General features: G+C 44.6%; 1 non-coding gene across 1 annotated transcript; it reads right to left on the reverse strand.

Annotated features, from left to right (window-relative positions):
* Positions 1 to 16,313: 16,313 nt before the first annotated feature.
* Positions 16,314 to 16,472, reverse strand: LOC122541677 (U1 spliceosomal RNA). Its single transcript, XR_006309649.1, has one exon. It is a non-coding gene; the product is annotated as a U1 spliceosomal RNA (small nuclear RNA).
* Positions 16,473 to 16,742: the final 270 nt, after the last annotated feature.

Raw genomic sequence — 16,742 nt, forward strand, 5'->3', positions numbered from 1 at the left:
CTCTTCCACAAAATCATTCTCACAATCATCACAATTCTTTTTGCACCAACACAGTCACACTGGAGAGAAACCGTTAATGTGTAAGTTCTGTATCAAATCATTCTCCAGCTCATCAAGTCTCCTGTTCTATGTGTGTGTGTGTGTGCGGAAATCATAACAGCCTGTGGAGCCCTCCTCACACACCACAAACTTGAGCAGTCTGTCACCTGTAGGAATGACTTAAAAATCAGACAACACCAGATTATAGTCTAACAGGTTTATTTGGAAGCACTAGCTTTAAAAGCGCTGCTCCTTCTTCAGGTAGCTGTGGAGCAGGACCATAAGATACATAATTTATTGAAGGAATGAGTCAGTGGTTTATGAGGCTCGATGAATGATCGAAGCTCTCACCACACTTGGAGCCACTCACACTTCTTCCCAGCCTCACCCTGACCGATCGCCCACAGCCCAACCTCCAGAAAGTTTAAACACCCCTGGCCAAGTTTCAGATCTCATGATCTGTCAAAACATCCCTGACCCGATTGATTTCCAGATTATAGTTTCGCTGCCCAACCCTCTCTGTGTTAAGCAATACCGTGAAGGGACTGGATGTCCTCCCACAAGTTGTGCAGTTGTTCTTTGGATAATGGTCAGGATCTATCTGCATTGTCTATCCACTTTGTACTCTCGTGTGCAGTGTGGTGCAATCTGTCTGTGAAACAGGATTTTCTCCAACTCTCCCTGCTCCTTTACCAAAGGGGCTGACTCTTCAGTGACAGACTGTTCCACACTGAGTGCCAGTCTGCTTTTCCCCTCTGTGAGGACATCACACACAAGTCCTTTCTTTTCTCTCATTTGACTGTTATTCACTCTTGTTTCCAAAAAGGACATTGGATAGTGACCAGGAGCAGGCGGTATGGCAACTTTCTTTCTTCTGCCCAGTCCCCCATCTTCCCAGGTACCATGAGGCTGTGAAGAAGTGATGAGCTCCAAGTGTGTTGAAAGCTTCAATCAGTCATTGAGCCTCATGAACCACTGACTCATTCCTACAGGAGAGACTTGTGTGAGGACAGTTCCTAGGTTGCTAATGTCTAACACACAAGTTGCATCTGTTGTACAACTATTAACACGAGAGCAGCTTCATGGAAGAGAAACCATTCGCTTGAGGTGGGTGAACAATGTTTTACAATGTTATTGTCACTCATGAATCATTTATACAATAATGTGGAGGTGAAGCCATTCAAATGTGAAACAAATAAAAGGGCCTTTCCATAGTTATCCGACCTGGTATATCACTAGCCCATTCCACACAGGGGTGAAACTATATATGTGAATGATGTGTGAGAAATCATTCTCACAATCACCACAATTCCTTTTGCACCAATCATTCACGCGCGAGTTGTGTATCAAATCATTCTCCAGCTCATCAAGATTCCTGTTCTATCAGGGGATTGAAGCAGAGAAGAAACCATGCACCTGAGATGTATGTGACTTCTCATACACCTTCATACAGAGGAGAAACTATTCACATGTAAAATGTGTACTAAGTCATTTGTGAGATTATTGGTCTTCTGCACATTGAGAGTAGATCACCAAAAGACCTGGTACTTCAGAGAAACCATAATGGGAAGAGAACGTATAAGTGTGAGGTTGGTGATAAAACCTCCCCTCTATCTCTGAAAGCACCAGCAAATTCACACTGATAACAAGAATGTCAAAATGTTTTCCTTGACTTTGAATCCTGTCTGTTATCAGAATACTTTTAGCAGTTAAAGGATCAATAGTAGCCTTTCTTCCTGTAAATCTATAGTAGTCAGGGTATATTCAGTCTCTTTTCCTAATTTTCTAGCCTAACCTGGATACATAATTATTCAACTCATTGGCCTGTGCCAAGTTAAACACTGAGGAAGCACTCTCAAATAATAGCCTCCCTCCTTGCCTTCACACCCCATGTCTCCCAGAATACTCTTTTCTTTTGTATCTAAGACTTTTGGCTAAGCCAATGAATATAATCAATTGTAATTCTCTTCAATAAAATGCTGGCCTATCTGATGGAGCTCAGGTCGAGTGGCATTGGGTCTTTTCCTATTCTAGTGAACCCATCCTGAGGTGGCAAGGGTCCACTGTTTTTGGACAGAGTATGTCTTTGATATTCACAGATGTTCAGGTTATAGCATCTAACATCTCTATAATGAAGTCTGTTGATAACATATTTCCAGATTTCTTGTCAATACTGACAATAAGGCTGGGCTACTACTCAAAAACAGGTAGCCAAGTTCCACCCTGCTACAAGTTGTACCAATGCCATGACGTTATTAGTTTTAGTGAGCATGTATGGAGTTGTATATTTTACATTGACTTCACATACCCAATACCCAAGTCTGTGCTGGGGCCATACACTCTTCCAATGTCCAGGTTCCCTTCAGAATTATACCAAGATTTAAGATACAGTCCATGTGACATACAAAATTCCCAATTGTTAGTGTTACTCCCAGTTTCATATTGCTACCCTATTGGTGTGACTAATACAGAATTTGTCTGTAACCAACATATACTGACTCGCAAATGTCATGGAGATGAGCAAGTACCTGTAACTATCGGCACAGATGTATTACTTTGTAGTAAACACGTGAACATGCAACATCCTTTTGTACGTTTTAGTGGTACTGCACGTTATTGACCTGGCCGATAATTTCCTTGGATTACACTTAGGTTTCAGGCTCTGATCCATATCGTGTGTGGCTTTTGAGCAGGACCTGTTGGAAATTAGATCGTAATCTGCAGCAAGATTAACCTGCAAGTTTTGTGAATTCAGGAAGTTGACTCCCAAGTGTAATTGTATCCACAGTTGCATTCCATCTTTAACCATTCTGCAGTGTGCTGTGTGCCAGTGGATGAGCAGTTACTGGTTTGGTATTTTGAGCTGCCTGAAATTGCAGTGCTGTACATCATGTTTTCCAGAAGCTGCCATCCCAGGCATATCTTTCAGGCTAAAACTAGCATTCAGATTTATTTGCAAGAAGTATAAATTCACAGGAGTAAAATGGAATAACTCAGGGTGTAGGTTTGCTCGCTGAGCTGTCGGTTTGATATCCAGACGTTTCATTACCTGGCTAGGTAACATCATCAGTGGTGACCTCCAAGTGAAGCGAAGCTGTTGTCTCCTGCTTTCTATTTATATCTTTCTCCTGGATGGGGTTCCTGGGGTTTGTGGTGATGTCATTTCCTGTTCGTTTTCTGAGGGGTTGATAGATGGTATCTCGACCTATGCGTTTGTTTATGGCATTGTGGTTAGAGTGCCAGGCTTCTAGGAATTCTCTGGCATGTCTTTGCTTAGCCTGTCCCAGAATAGATGTGTTGTCCCAGTCGAAATGGTGGTTTTTTCATCCGTGTGTACGGCTACAAGGGAGAGTGTCTTTTTGTGGCTAGCTGGTGTTCATGTATTCTGGTGGCTAATTTTCTTCCTGTTTGTCCTACGGAGTGTTTGTGGCAGGCCTTGCATGGAATTTTGTACATAACATTGGTTTTGTCCATGGGTCGTACTGGATCTTTTAAGTTTGTCAGTTTTTGTTTGAGAGTGTTGGTGGGTTTGTGTGCTACTAGAGGTCTTAGTAGTCTGGCTGTCATTTCTGAGACTTCTTTGATGAATGGTGAGATGGTTAGAGTTTCTGGCTGTGTTAGGCCTGCTTGTCGTAGTTTGTTCCTGAGGAATCTGCACACTGTATTTTTTGAGTATCCGTTCTTCTTGAATACGTTGTATAAGTGATTCTCCTCTGTTTTCCAAAGTTCGTCTGTGCTGCAGTGTGTGGTGACTCGTTGGAATAGTGTTCTGATAGAGCTTCGTTTGTGTGTGTTGGGATGGTTGCTGGTGTAGTTAAGTATTTGGTCAGTGTTTGTCGGTTTTTTGTATACGCAGGTTTGTAGTTCTGGAATAAATCACTGTGACTGACCAAAATCTGTCAATGTTTTTATAAAATGGCAACACTAAACTTGTATAGAATCTGTCCATAAATATCACATTTTAGGGTCTCTTATCCCATTATCTATGATACAGATATTGAATAACAAAGCATAAAAACAGGCTCTTTGGCCCACCGTATCTTTGCCAACCAACAAACATCAGGCTACACTAATCCCATTTGTCTGGTTAGTGTATAGCCTACGAATCCCCAGCATTTTAAGTGCTCATTCAGATGCTTCTTAGATTTTGTGAGAGTACCTGCCTCCATCACCCTCTTGAGCAGCATGTTCCATATTTCTACCTCTCTCTTGGCGAAATAAATTTGTCAGATCTCCTTTAAACCACTTGCTCCTCACCTTAAATTTATGCTCTCTAGTCTTAGACATGTCTGCCAATGGGGAAAAGACTCTCAGGATCAACTCTATCTCAGTCTCATTATTATATACATCTCAGTCAGATTACCCCTTGATGTGAAATGTAAACAAGTTGACACCAAATTATGAAAAAGAAACCTGGGAACATCAAGAACATTTTATTTCCTTATGTAAGATTTCAACATTTCTGATCAAAGGTGCACTTCAAACATCAAGTAAACATCTAGATTGTTTTACTGTTCAGCCTAATGATATGAATTGCCACGTTGTGACACTCAGATGGATGTTGCCAGCTTCCTATACCTGATGGAAAGGGGGAGGGGGCAGGTGGCTGAGTACCTCCGTTATTGACAGAAGCTCTCAGCAACTTCCATGCATCTGTAGATTTGGTGGGTACTGAACTATTTTAAAGCCGGGAACATATCTTATGCAATGAAAATATCTTAACTTCTCTCACACTCCCTAAATATAACACTTTATAATTGACCCAGTAATCTAACTTTTAGATCGAATTTACAGCAGAGGAGCAGACCATGTGGTCCCTCTGGTTCAAGCTAATACTTCATGCCAATCCCTACCTAATCAGAAGATCTATCTAACACCTTTTCTCTCTCTCTCACCATCCTGTGTTTGTCAAGTTTTCCTGTGGTAGGGCCTTCAGTTGTGTTGTAGAATAAAGGGACTGAGGGGTTCTGGTATATAATTCTTTGAAATTTGTATCACAGGTAGACAGAATGGTTAAGAAGGTGTTTGACATACTTGCCTTCATTGTTCAGTGTTATGGACTAGGCCAGACCACTCAAAACATACAGAACTCATTTTCTGGGTTAGTGGGGCCCATACGTGTGCCCATGGCTACCCCTTTGGTCTGGAGGAAGTGGGAGGATTCAAAGGAGAAATTGTTAAGGGTGAGGACCAGTTCGGCCAAACGAATGAGAGTGTTGGTGGAAGGGTACTGTTGGGGACGTCTGGAGAGGAAAACACGGAGGGCTTGGAGGCCCTGGTCATGTCGGATGGAGGTGTAGAGGGATTGGATATCCATGGTGAAGATGAGGCGTTGGGGGCCGGGGAAACGGAAGTCTTGGAGGAGGTGGAGGGCGTGGGTGGTGTCTCGAACGTATATGGGGAGTTCCTGGACTAGGAGGGATAGGACAGTGTCGAGGTAGGTAGAGATGAGTTCAGTGGGGCAGGAGCATGCTGAGACAATGGGTTGGCCAGGGTGGTCAGGCTTGTGGATCTTGGGAAGGAGATAGAACCGGGCAGTGCGGGGTTCCCGGACTCTGAGGTTGGAAGCTGTGGGTGGGAGATCTTCTGAGGTGATGAGGTTCTGTATGGTCTGGGAGATGATGGTTTGGTGATGTGGGGTGGGGTCATGGTCAAGGGGGCGGTAGGAAGAGGTGTCCTCGAGTTGGCGTTTGGCTTCAGCCGTGTAGAGGTCAGTGCGCCAGACTACCACTGTGCCCCCTTTATCTGCTGGCTTGATGGTGAGGTTGGGATTGGAGCAGAGGGATTGGAGGGCTGTGCGTTGTGAGGGTGAGAGATTGGAGTGGGGGAGGGAGGTAGACAGGTTGAGGCAGTTAATGTCCCGGCGGCAGTTGGAAATGAAGAGGTCGAGGGCAGGTAATAGGCCAGCGCGGGGTGTACAGGTGGATGCAGTGTGTTGGAGGTGGGTGAAGGGGTCCTCGAAAGGTGGGCGGGAATCCTGATTGTGAAAGTAAGCTCGGAGGCGGAGGCGACGGAAGAAGTGTTCGATGTCACGGCTTGTATTAAATTCATTGATGCGTGGACGGAGGGGGATGAAGGTGAGTCCTTTGCTGAGGACTGATCGTTCGTCCTCAGTGAGGGGAAGGTTTGGAGGGATGGTGAAAACTCGGCAGGGCTGGGAGCTCGGATCTGGTGTGGGTGTAGAGCTGGGAATGGAGGCGGAACCTGTAACCGGAGTGGGTGTGATGGTGGGGGGATGGGGGTGGAGTCATGAGCAGGGGTAGTGTTCCCCTCGGGGTTCTGGGGGGTGGGGATAGTGACAGTGGGGTCTATGGGGGGCATGTCAGCAGAATGCAGGTGAGTGGCATTGGTGGGGGCGGAAGTGGTGGTGACAACGGCAGTAGGGGTGGCAGAAGTCACTGAGCATGTGGCATCAGCGATGATGTGAGGGGCGGAAATGATGTCACGTGTGATGCATGAGGAATTGCGAGGGGTGGAAGTGGTTGTGGGAGTGGCCATGACGGGGGCGGAAGTGACATCATCAATTAGTGTGGGGGTGGCAGCTGTATTAGCCGCATGGCTAATGGCGGAATAGGTTCCGAGGCCAGGGGAATCTTCTGGAATGTTTGAGGAGCGCTGGTTATGGAGGTGGGTGGATAAAAGATTGTTGTACTTACAGTTTTTGATGTTTGAGATGGAATTGAAATACTGTTTGTTGAGAGTATGAATTCTCCTGAGGATGTAGTACAGAATGGGTCCTTTGCAATTGTGAGAGAGTGTGGCCCTCAGCTGAGGCAGGGCAGACTGTAGAGAGGTTAGGTACCGGCGCATTGCTGCAAGTGTGGAACGGAAGATCTTGAAGGAGAACTGTTGCTGGTGTTTTTGAATCTGTAGTCTGTACTGTTTGTCCTGTTCGGGTCCGAACTCTGCTGGATTAAAGGTGGTCCGGAGTCAATGTGGGATGAGTTGGTTACGGAGGCAGGCACTGAGGAAGCAAATGTGGCTGTGGTAGCGAGTTTGTTTCACGACATGGTTGAAGAGCTTCAGGGCAGAGGAAATGACCTGGGAGTTGCAGTGGGAGAGGATTCTTGTAGAGAGAGGAGGAAAACTTCTTCAAGGCAGTCATCCTTGCAAGAGGTAAAAACAATGACTGCAGATGCTGGAAACCAGATTCTGGATTAGTGGTGCTGGAAGAGCACAGTAGTTCAGGCAGCATCCAAGGAGCTTCTAAATCGACGTTTCGAGCAAAAGCTCTTCATCAGGAATAAAGGCAGTGAGCAGTCTATCCAAACTAGACTTAATTATGCTGTTATGAATATGCACAGCAGTCCCAATAAACAAACCCCCTTAAACACAGTAAAAATGAAACAAAGGTTTACAGGTGGAAGTTAGAAGGGCAGAAGGAGAGTGAGTTTAGTGGCCTTTCTTCACACAGCCCACTGCTGAATGCCCTGACTAGTTTTGGACTGAACTGCTCAGATGGAGAGCTGGCCATACCCCCTTGATTTATACCAGTTACTTTTAAAAACATAAAAGCTTTGGCCTAAAGACTCAAGTGTTTATGTATAAGCAAAAAGGCTTTTCATCTCTGTACCAAGCCCAGCCATTTTGAAGCCCGGTCTGATTACAATCCCTCTAAGAAAAACCAAAGACACAGTATTCTTGAGAAAAGGAACAGCTTTTAGAAAAAAGGACTAGCTTAGTGACCCCCTCCCCCCCCCATAAGAAAAAGAACTATCAATATCAAAAGATGGCTTCATTTTTTAAATCCTTCAAAAACACACACAGTCTAAACACACATATACACTAAACCAACTATAAACATGCAAACATGCACAACCACATGCAAATTCAGGCCATGGCACACCAGTCACCGAACACCCTCTGTATCTCATTCAAATCTTGATATCGTATCGGCTTTCATATTTTCGCGACCTGCCATATGCACAGTTGTCAAACAGAATGGCTGCAACAACAAGCTCCATCTAAACAGTCTGGCATTTTTGGCCTTAGATTTTTCCACAAAGGTCAATGGGTTATGATCAGTGTAAACAAGTGTTTTAGATGTTTTGCTGGTAACATAGATACTGAAACATTGTAATGCCAACACCAAGCTCAAAGCCTTTTTCTCCACCATTGAATATTTCGGTTGATGAATGTTCAACTTACTGGAAAAATACCTGATGGGTCTTTCTATTGCCTTATCATCCTCCTGCAGGAACACCACACTGACATCCACATCACTGGCATCAATAGCCACCTTAAAAGGCCTTGAGTGATCCAGTGTGGCTAATACTGGGGCAGTGGTTAACACGGTGTTCAGGCTGTCAAACACTTTTTGACAGTCTGCTGTCCACTGAAACTTCTTGCCCTTTTTTAGCAATTCGGTGAGTGGTGCAGCCACACTGCTAAAGTTTGACACAAATGTTCGGTAAAATCCAGTCAATCCCAGGAACCATAGTACTGCTCTTTTTGTGAACGGTATGGGAAATTCTCCAATTACTTTCATTTTTGCCTCCCGTGGGGCCATTTGTCCACATCCAATAACATGGCCCAGGAAGATGATTTGGGCTTTGGCAAATTCATTTTTAGATAGGTTTACCACCAAGCCTGCCTTCCAAAGTCAATTGATCAAGTCCAAGAAATGCTGTAAATCTTCCTTCCACGAGTGACTCAAAATCACGAGGTCATCAATATACACCACACATTGGGTAATCCAGCAATGACCTTAGTCAGTCTCTGAAATGTGGCCGGAGTATTTCTCATACCAAATGGCATGACTTTGAACTGATATAGTTGAGAGTGTGATGCTAGAAAAGCACAGCCAGTTAGGCAGCATTTGAGGAGCAGGAGAATCGACATTTTGGACATAAGCCCTTTATTAGGATTGAGGCTTTTGGACGACTTGGCTGAGAGATAAATAGGAGGGGAGCGGGATTGGGGAGACATTAGCTGAGAAAACGAGAAGGTGATAGGCAGGAGGAAGAGCGGATGGATGGGAAAGATGATGGACAGATTAGGAGGGCGGTGTTGAGTTGGAGGCTTGGGACTGGGATAAAGTAGGGGAAGGGGAAATGAGGAAACTGTTGAAATCCACATTTATCTCATGTGGTTGCAGGGTCCCAAGGCAGAAGATGAGGCATTCTTCCTCCAGGCATTGGGTGGTAAGGGTTTGATGATGGAGGAGGCCCAGGACCTGCATCTCCTAGAATGGGTGGGAGGGGGAGTTGAAGTGTTCAGCCACAGGGCAGTGGGATTGGTGGCTGAGGGTATCTTAGAGATGTTCTCTGAAATGATCTGCAAGAAAGCATCGTGTCTCCCCGATATAGAGAAGACCACATCGGGTGCAGCAGATCACATTGGTAGAAGTACAGGTAAATTTCTGTCAGATGTGGAAGGATCCATGCTGATATTTGAACTGATATTGTCCATTTGGCGTCATGAAAGCAGAAATTGCCTTTGCTCTCTCTCACAGAGGTGTTTGCCAGTAGCTTCTGAGCAAGCCTAACTTAGAAATGTAAGTTGCTTGTCCCACCTTTTTGACACAGTCCTCTAACCACCAAATTGGATATGCATCGGTCTTTGTAACATCATTAACTTTGCAATAGACCACATACAACCATTGGCTACCGTCTGGCTTCGGCACATGACTATGGGTGAGCTCCATCTCGAAGCATGTGCTCCATCTCCGTCTGAACCTGTGCCAACTTTAGAGGCTGATGCCTATAAGGATGGTGCTTAATTGGAACAGCATCTCCTATCTCTACACCATGCATAATTAGATTAGTACGTCCCAGTTTATATCCTCATGTCTCGCCATGTGATAGTAATAACTCTTTCAGGTCATTTCAATTTTCTTGTGGAAGGTAACTCAATAATTTATCTCAATTTTTGACAACATCCTCATTGTCCAATTTGATTTGAGGAATGTCCAAATCAGAATCCTCTGAACTTGGTTCTTCCTTCTTTACTGTAATCACTAACACCTTCTCTTCTTGCTTTCCTTCCCTGTCAAAATACCTTTTGAGCATATTCATATGACACACTTTGTGAGATTTCTTCCTGTCTAGAGTCCTTATCAAGTAGTTCACCTTACTCAATTTCCTCTCAGTATGATCGAGTCCACTAAAAACTGGCTTTTAAAGGTTCACCTGTTACTGGAAGTAACATCAATACCTTATCTCCAATTGCAAAATTGAGAATTTGTGATTTATTATCCACTTCCTGTTTCATTGACTATGATACTTTTAAATGCTGTCTTGCCAATACTCCAGATCTATTTAATCGTTCTCTAAAATTTGACACATAGGGTGGTCTCTGAATTCTGACTGATTAATTTCTCCTTAATGAATTTTAATGGTTCTCTTATTTCATGCCCAAACATTAATTCAAATGGACTGAATTTGGTCAATTAATTTGGTGCATTTCTGATCACAGAAAGCACAAACAGAACTCCCTTATCTCAATCATCTGGATAATCTTGACCATAAGCCCGCAACATGGTCTTTAGTGTTTGATGTCATCTCTCTCGGGCTCCATCCAATTCTGGATGGTCTGCCGTAGATTTGAATTGCTTTATTCCCAAGTTATCCATAAACTTCTTGAATAGCTTGGATGTGAAGTTTGATCCTTGATCTGACTGAGTCTCTATTGGTAGTCCACATCTCACAAAAAAAAAAGTTGAGTAATGTTTCTATAACCCTTTTAGCTGTGATATTGCATAATAGGAATGCCTCTGGAAATCTAGTCAATACATCCATTACTGTTAATAAATACTTATTCCCACTTTTTGTTTGAGGTAGGGGACCTGCGCAACCAATCAAGACTCTTGTGAAAGGTTCCTCAAATGTTGGAATAGGTATTAAAGGTGCAGGTTTTATTACAGCCTGTGGTTTTCTGATTAGCTGACATGTATGACACATCTGTCAAAATTCAACAACATCCTTGTGTAGTCCTGGCCAATAAAAATGTCTTTGTATTTTAGCCTGTGTTTTCCCTCACCCCGAAATGATCTCCAAGTGGTAGCTCATTCACAGCACCTCCTTTCTATACCCTACTGGCAAAACAATTTGATGAATCTCTGCCCATCTCTCATTTGCTTGTGTGATGGTCTCCATTTACTCATTAAGAGATCATTTGTTAAGCAATAACACACAAGGATGCATTCACATTTCTTCTCTGTATTTGCTTTTTGATTACAACTATTTTAAGTTCTCATCTTTCTGCTGAAACTCAATAAGCTTAGCAGAGCTAAAGATACTTGCATGTTTACCTATTTGCTCCTGCTCTGTCCCATTTATGTGATCAAAAAAGTCTCTAAAAGAACTATTTCACTTCCTTATCTGTGCCTTTTGATCTCTCCTGCTTTAGCTCCTGACCACACAATCTGGGAAGATCCCTGGATAAACACCCTGCATTTCTTCAGTTGCTTGAATCTCCACTGATTTTTCAACTAAAGTAGGCAACACGCCTACCAGTGAATCAGCTATATCATTTGCAAGGACAAGCTGTATTCCTGGAGCTCAGAGTTTGTTCAGTACTCCTACCACAAATTCTCCACTCATCTCTGGACACTCTAGCCTCACTTTACATAATTGGGCACTTTTTGTCTCACGATGGATTCCTATTACTAGTACCTTTTCTGGCAATAATCCTTCAGAACTACATATTCCCTCATCCTTCAGCATCACAGACTGAGAGGATCCTGTGTCTTTTAATATTGTAATCTCTTTACCTGCTACTCCCGGCCTATGTGAATAAACTTTACCCTTGCATGTATATGTTTTAAGCAGATCTGGCACTTCGTTCTTAATCAACCCCTGATCATCTTGTACACTCTGAGACAGTTGTCTAACTTCCCTTGTGCTTTATGTTACTAGTGCAACAAAACTCCCACGCTTGTCTGGTTTTTCTATATCTGTCTTTCTCCTAGCCCATCAACACTATGATTTTGTGTAACCCACTTTATGATAATGAAGACACTGCAGCCTTTTAATTTCTTTGTCCCCATCAAGGCTTTCTGTTTTACTCTGTAATAAGTTATCCCTATGATCTTCACTTCTACCTCTCACTTTCCATGTGAGGATTTCTCTTTGCCCCAGTTTCTATCCCTCATGGACTGAAATTAATTCTGGAAGCCAAACCATGTTTTATGGACCAGCTCATAATCATCAGCCACTTCAGCTGCTCACCTCTTCCACATGAGTCTGTGCTGCTTCAGACAGTGAATTTTTGAATTCCTCCAAAATAATTACCTATTTAAGGGCATCGTAAGTTCGTTCAATTTTTACAGCTCTTATATCCATCGAAATTACTGTGTTTGACCAGGGACCTTCCTTAGATTCTTGAAATGTTATCTGTAGGCTTCTGGTATAAGCTCATATGCATGTAAAATGGCTTTTTTCACCTTCCCATTCTCCCAGATGCCTCCTCTGATAGTGATGCAACTACATCAGTAGCCCTGCCTACAGCCTTTATCTCCAGCCTTTTAAGCTGATTTTCTTTTTTAAGATTTGTAGGTGTCGGTGTTGGACTGGGGGGGGGGGGGGGAGGCAAAGTTAAAAATCACACAACACCAGTCAACCACCTGATGAAGGAGCAGTGCTCCTAAATCTAGTGCTTCCAAATAAACCGATTGGAGTATAACCTGGTGTTGTGTGATTTTTAACTTCCTTTTTAAGTGTCAATTTATGAAGTTCAAACATGACAATATACAATTTCTACTGAAGCCCATTTATATGATTATCCTTGGCCATTATCTTAAACAGTGGCTTGTTGCCTCCTCATGGTTATCAAAGCTTTTCTTCGTCCTTTGTGCTCATGGGGATTTCTATAGTCATCAGCAGTTTGGTAGCCTGCCACTCTTAGAATTTTCCCTTTCATGAGGGGCATTGCTGTGGATTTGATTAGATTTTTGAAGGCAGCAGGACAGGTCAATGTAGTTGAACAAGGCAGCATATGGGATATTTGGCTTTATTAGTCAAGGCATTGAATACAAGAAGTATTCAATCATTAGAAATTCCACAGCTGGAACCCTGTGTGCAGTTCTGGTCGTCACACTGTAAGAAGCAAATGATTGTATGAGAGTGGGTGCCGATGAGATTCACCAGGATGCTTCATGGTTTGAAGTGATTAATTAGGTTATAAAACTTGATTAGATTGGCTGGGGAAATATTCCTTGGAGTACAGAAGGTTGTTTGGGGTGGGGGGGGGCGGATGGGAATGATTGAGGTATACAAAGTTCTGAGAATCACAGACAAAGCACAGAGGGAGAATCTCAGATGGCATGGTGACTCAGTGGTTAGCACTGCTGCCTCATAGCACCAGGGACCTGGGTTTGATTCCCCCTTCAGGCGACTGTGTGGAGTTTGCACATTCTGTGTGGGTTTCCTCTGGGTGCTCTGGTTTCCTCCCACAATCCAAAGATGTGCAGGTTAGGTGAATACACAATGCTAAATTGCCCACACTGTTAGGCGCATTAGTCGGGGGTAAATATAGGGTAGGGGAATGGGTCTTGGTGGATTACTCTTCAGAGGGTCGGTGTGGACTCGTTGGGCTGAAGGGTCTGTTTCCATAATGCAGAGAATCTAATCTAATTTATTCCCCTGAACAGAGTGATCAATAACCAAAGGACACAGTTTTGCAGAAGGTTTGGAGGGGGATTCAGAGGATTTCTTTCACTCAGAGGGCTGTGAGTACAGTGAACACACTGCCTGAAAGGGTGGCACGGCTGAAATAATGAAGACATTAAAGGAGTACTCAGATGAGTCGCTGAAACTCTCCAACAAAGGAGACCCTAAGTGTATTGCTGAAAAATGGGATGAGACCAGATGGATGCTGGGTGACTAGCACGGATACGATGGACTGAAGAGTCTCATGCTATGCTGCGAAGCCTATCCGAATCAAAGCTCGAACTTTAGCATTTCTTCTAAATAGCTCATTGTGGGGAAATGCAGCAGCTGATTCACAAATAAATCGAAACTGATCGTTTTTGAGACTTCACTGTTGAATCGCAATGAGTGTGGCACTAAACTTCACCGGTTCTTGGAAGCTCTTTCATTGGGAGGAAATCGCAACTGAAAACAGTGCGAATCTCCAAGACACCAATCGCATTTCTTGCACAACATCGGGGCACAGAGATAATAACCGCTTTCTGCGTCCATACCTCCTGACACAAGACTTTTAGTCACTGAAACAATCGGAGAAAAATTTCAACTCCCACCAAACACGAGAGTCTGAGCCAGTTTTAGTTGTGTTGGAAGAAGGGCAGTTGTTACAGGAGGGAAGATCTCAGTGAAAACATCGGTTCCCCAGTGATTCCCACAAAGGTGGATCACAGACATTTCACCTACAGGTCAGTGAAACAGATACGTATAAGAAGATGTGGTTTGGAGATGCCGGCGTTGGACTGGGGCGTACAAAGTTAAAAATCACACAACACCAGGTTATACTCCAACAGGTTAGGATCGAGCCCTCCACTACCAGCTGATGAAGGAGCGTCGCTCCGAAAGCTAGTGCTTCCAATTAAACCTGTTGGACTAGAACCTGGTGTTGTGTGATTTTGAACCGTATACGAAGAAACTCACGAGTGAGTTAAGCTGCGGCAGTATATGAATGTGAGGGTGGTCTTCCTCATTGGTGACAGAGTAGTTAGCATTGCTGCCTCACAGCCCTAGGTTCAGTTTCAGCCTAGGTGACTGTGTGAAGTTTGCACGTTCTCCCTGTGCCGAGTGGGTTTCCTCCAAAGCTTCAGTTTTCTGCAGATGTGCAGGTTAAGTGGATTGGCTGTGCTAAATTGTCCAAATTGTGCAGGCTAGGTGGATTAGATTGGGAAATGAAGGGTTATGTGGAAAGGGTTGGTGTGGGTGTGCACGGGATGCTCTTCAGAGGGACAATGCAGACTCCGTGGGGATATGGCCTCAATCTGCACTGAAGGGATTCTAATTAAATGGGTGGTGCGGTGGATCAGTGGTTAGCACTGCTGCCTCAGCGCCAGCAACCCAGGTTCAATTCCAGCCCAAGCCAATGTCTATGTGGAGTTTGCACATCGCCCCATGTCTGCATCCATTATTTTCCTCCCACAATCCAAAGATGTGTAGGTTAAGTGGATTGGCTGTGCTAAATAGGGGCGGCATGGTGGCTCAGTGGTTAGCACTGCCGCCTCACAGCACCAGGGTCCCAAGTTCGATCCCAGCCTGGGGGTGACTGTGGAGTTTGCTCCAGGTGCTCTGGTTTCCTCCCACAGTCCAAAGATGTACAGGTTAGATGAATTGGCCATGCTAAATTGCCCATAGTGTTAGGTGCATTAGTCAGCCAGAAATGGGTCTGGATGGGTTACTCATCAGAGGGTTGAAGGTCCTGTTTCCACACTGTAGGGAATCTAATCTAAATTGCCTATTGTGTTCAGGGATGTGTAGGCTAGGTGCATTAGTCAGGATACATGTAGGGGAATTGGTCTGTGTGGGTTGCTCTTCGGACGGTAGGTGTGGACTTGTTGGGCCAAATGGCCTGTTTGCACATTGCAGGGATTCTAATGCTTGTGAATCAATGGCAGGATGCCTGAATATTATAAGTCTGACCCAGTCAGACAGGAGTTGCATGAGACGTGCAAATGTCAATGTGAATCACTTGTGGACATGCATACGAGAGTGTAGTGCTGGAAAAGCACAGCAGGTCAGGCAGCATCTGAGGAGCAGGAGAATTGACATTTCAGAAATGAGGCTTGGGGGTCCAGGGTGCTGTGAGATAAACAAGATGGGGTTGGAGCTGGGGGGATTGTACCAGGGAATGTGAAGGAGGGGAAGAAAGGTGATAGGTCGGAGGGGAGGGTGGAGTGGATAGGTGGGAAGTAGGATGGACAGGTCACGAGGGCGATGCCAAGTTGAAGGTTTGGGACTGGGATATGGGCGGGGAGGTGAAATGAGGAAACTGGTGAAATCCACATTGATCCCATGTGGTTGCAGGGTCTCAAGGCAGAAGATGTAACGTTCTTCCTCCAGATGTTGGATGGGTAGGGTTTGGCGATGGAGTAGGCTCAGGACCTGCATGTCCTTGGTGGGGTGGGAGGCAAGATTTGAAGTGTTCAGCCACGGGGCGGTGGGGTTGGTTGGTGTGGGTGTCTCAGAAATACTCCCTAAAACGACGTGCAAGTTGGCATTCCCGAGGAGACCACATTGGGTGCAACAAATATAGTAGATGGTATGTGTGGAAAGTACAGGTGAATTTCTGTCAGATATGGAAGGATCCTTTGGGGCCTTGGATGGAGGTACATGGGGAGGTTGGGTGCAAATTTGCACTTCTGGCGCAAACGCAGTCCTGAACTATCACAAATTTTGCAGTTGAGTATCCCCTGTTTGGGGATGCCACAGACATCAGCACACCCAAAGTGCAATGGGTAGCCTCTTCCTGGAAGAACCACCTTAGTGGTCATGGTATCTCCCCTGCCAGGTATGTATTCCTACTACCACAAATCCCGCAGACGACCATAATGCATCAGACATGCAAAATCTCTGACCACATCTCACCCTTCCATGTCCAAGGCCCCAAAGGTTCCTTCCACTGTTACTGTTGTCCCTGCACCATCCTGTCACTGCTGTCCTTGTACCATCCTGTCACTGCTGTCGCTGCACCATCCTGTCACTGTTGTCCTTGCACCATTCTGTCACTGCTGTCCCTGCACCATCCTGTCACTGCTGTCCCTGCACCCGCCTGTCACTGTTGTCCTT

Source organism: Chiloscyllium plagiosum, unplaced genomic scaffold (assembly GCF_037043375.1).
Source record: "Chiloscyllium plagiosum isolate Xiang-an unplaced genomic scaffold, Cpla_swu_hap1 HiC_scaffold_35, whole genome shotgun sequence".
Taxonomy (NCBI): domain Eukaryota; kingdom Metazoa; phylum Chordata; class Chondrichthyes; order Orectolobiformes; family Hemiscylliidae; genus Chiloscyllium; species Chiloscyllium plagiosum.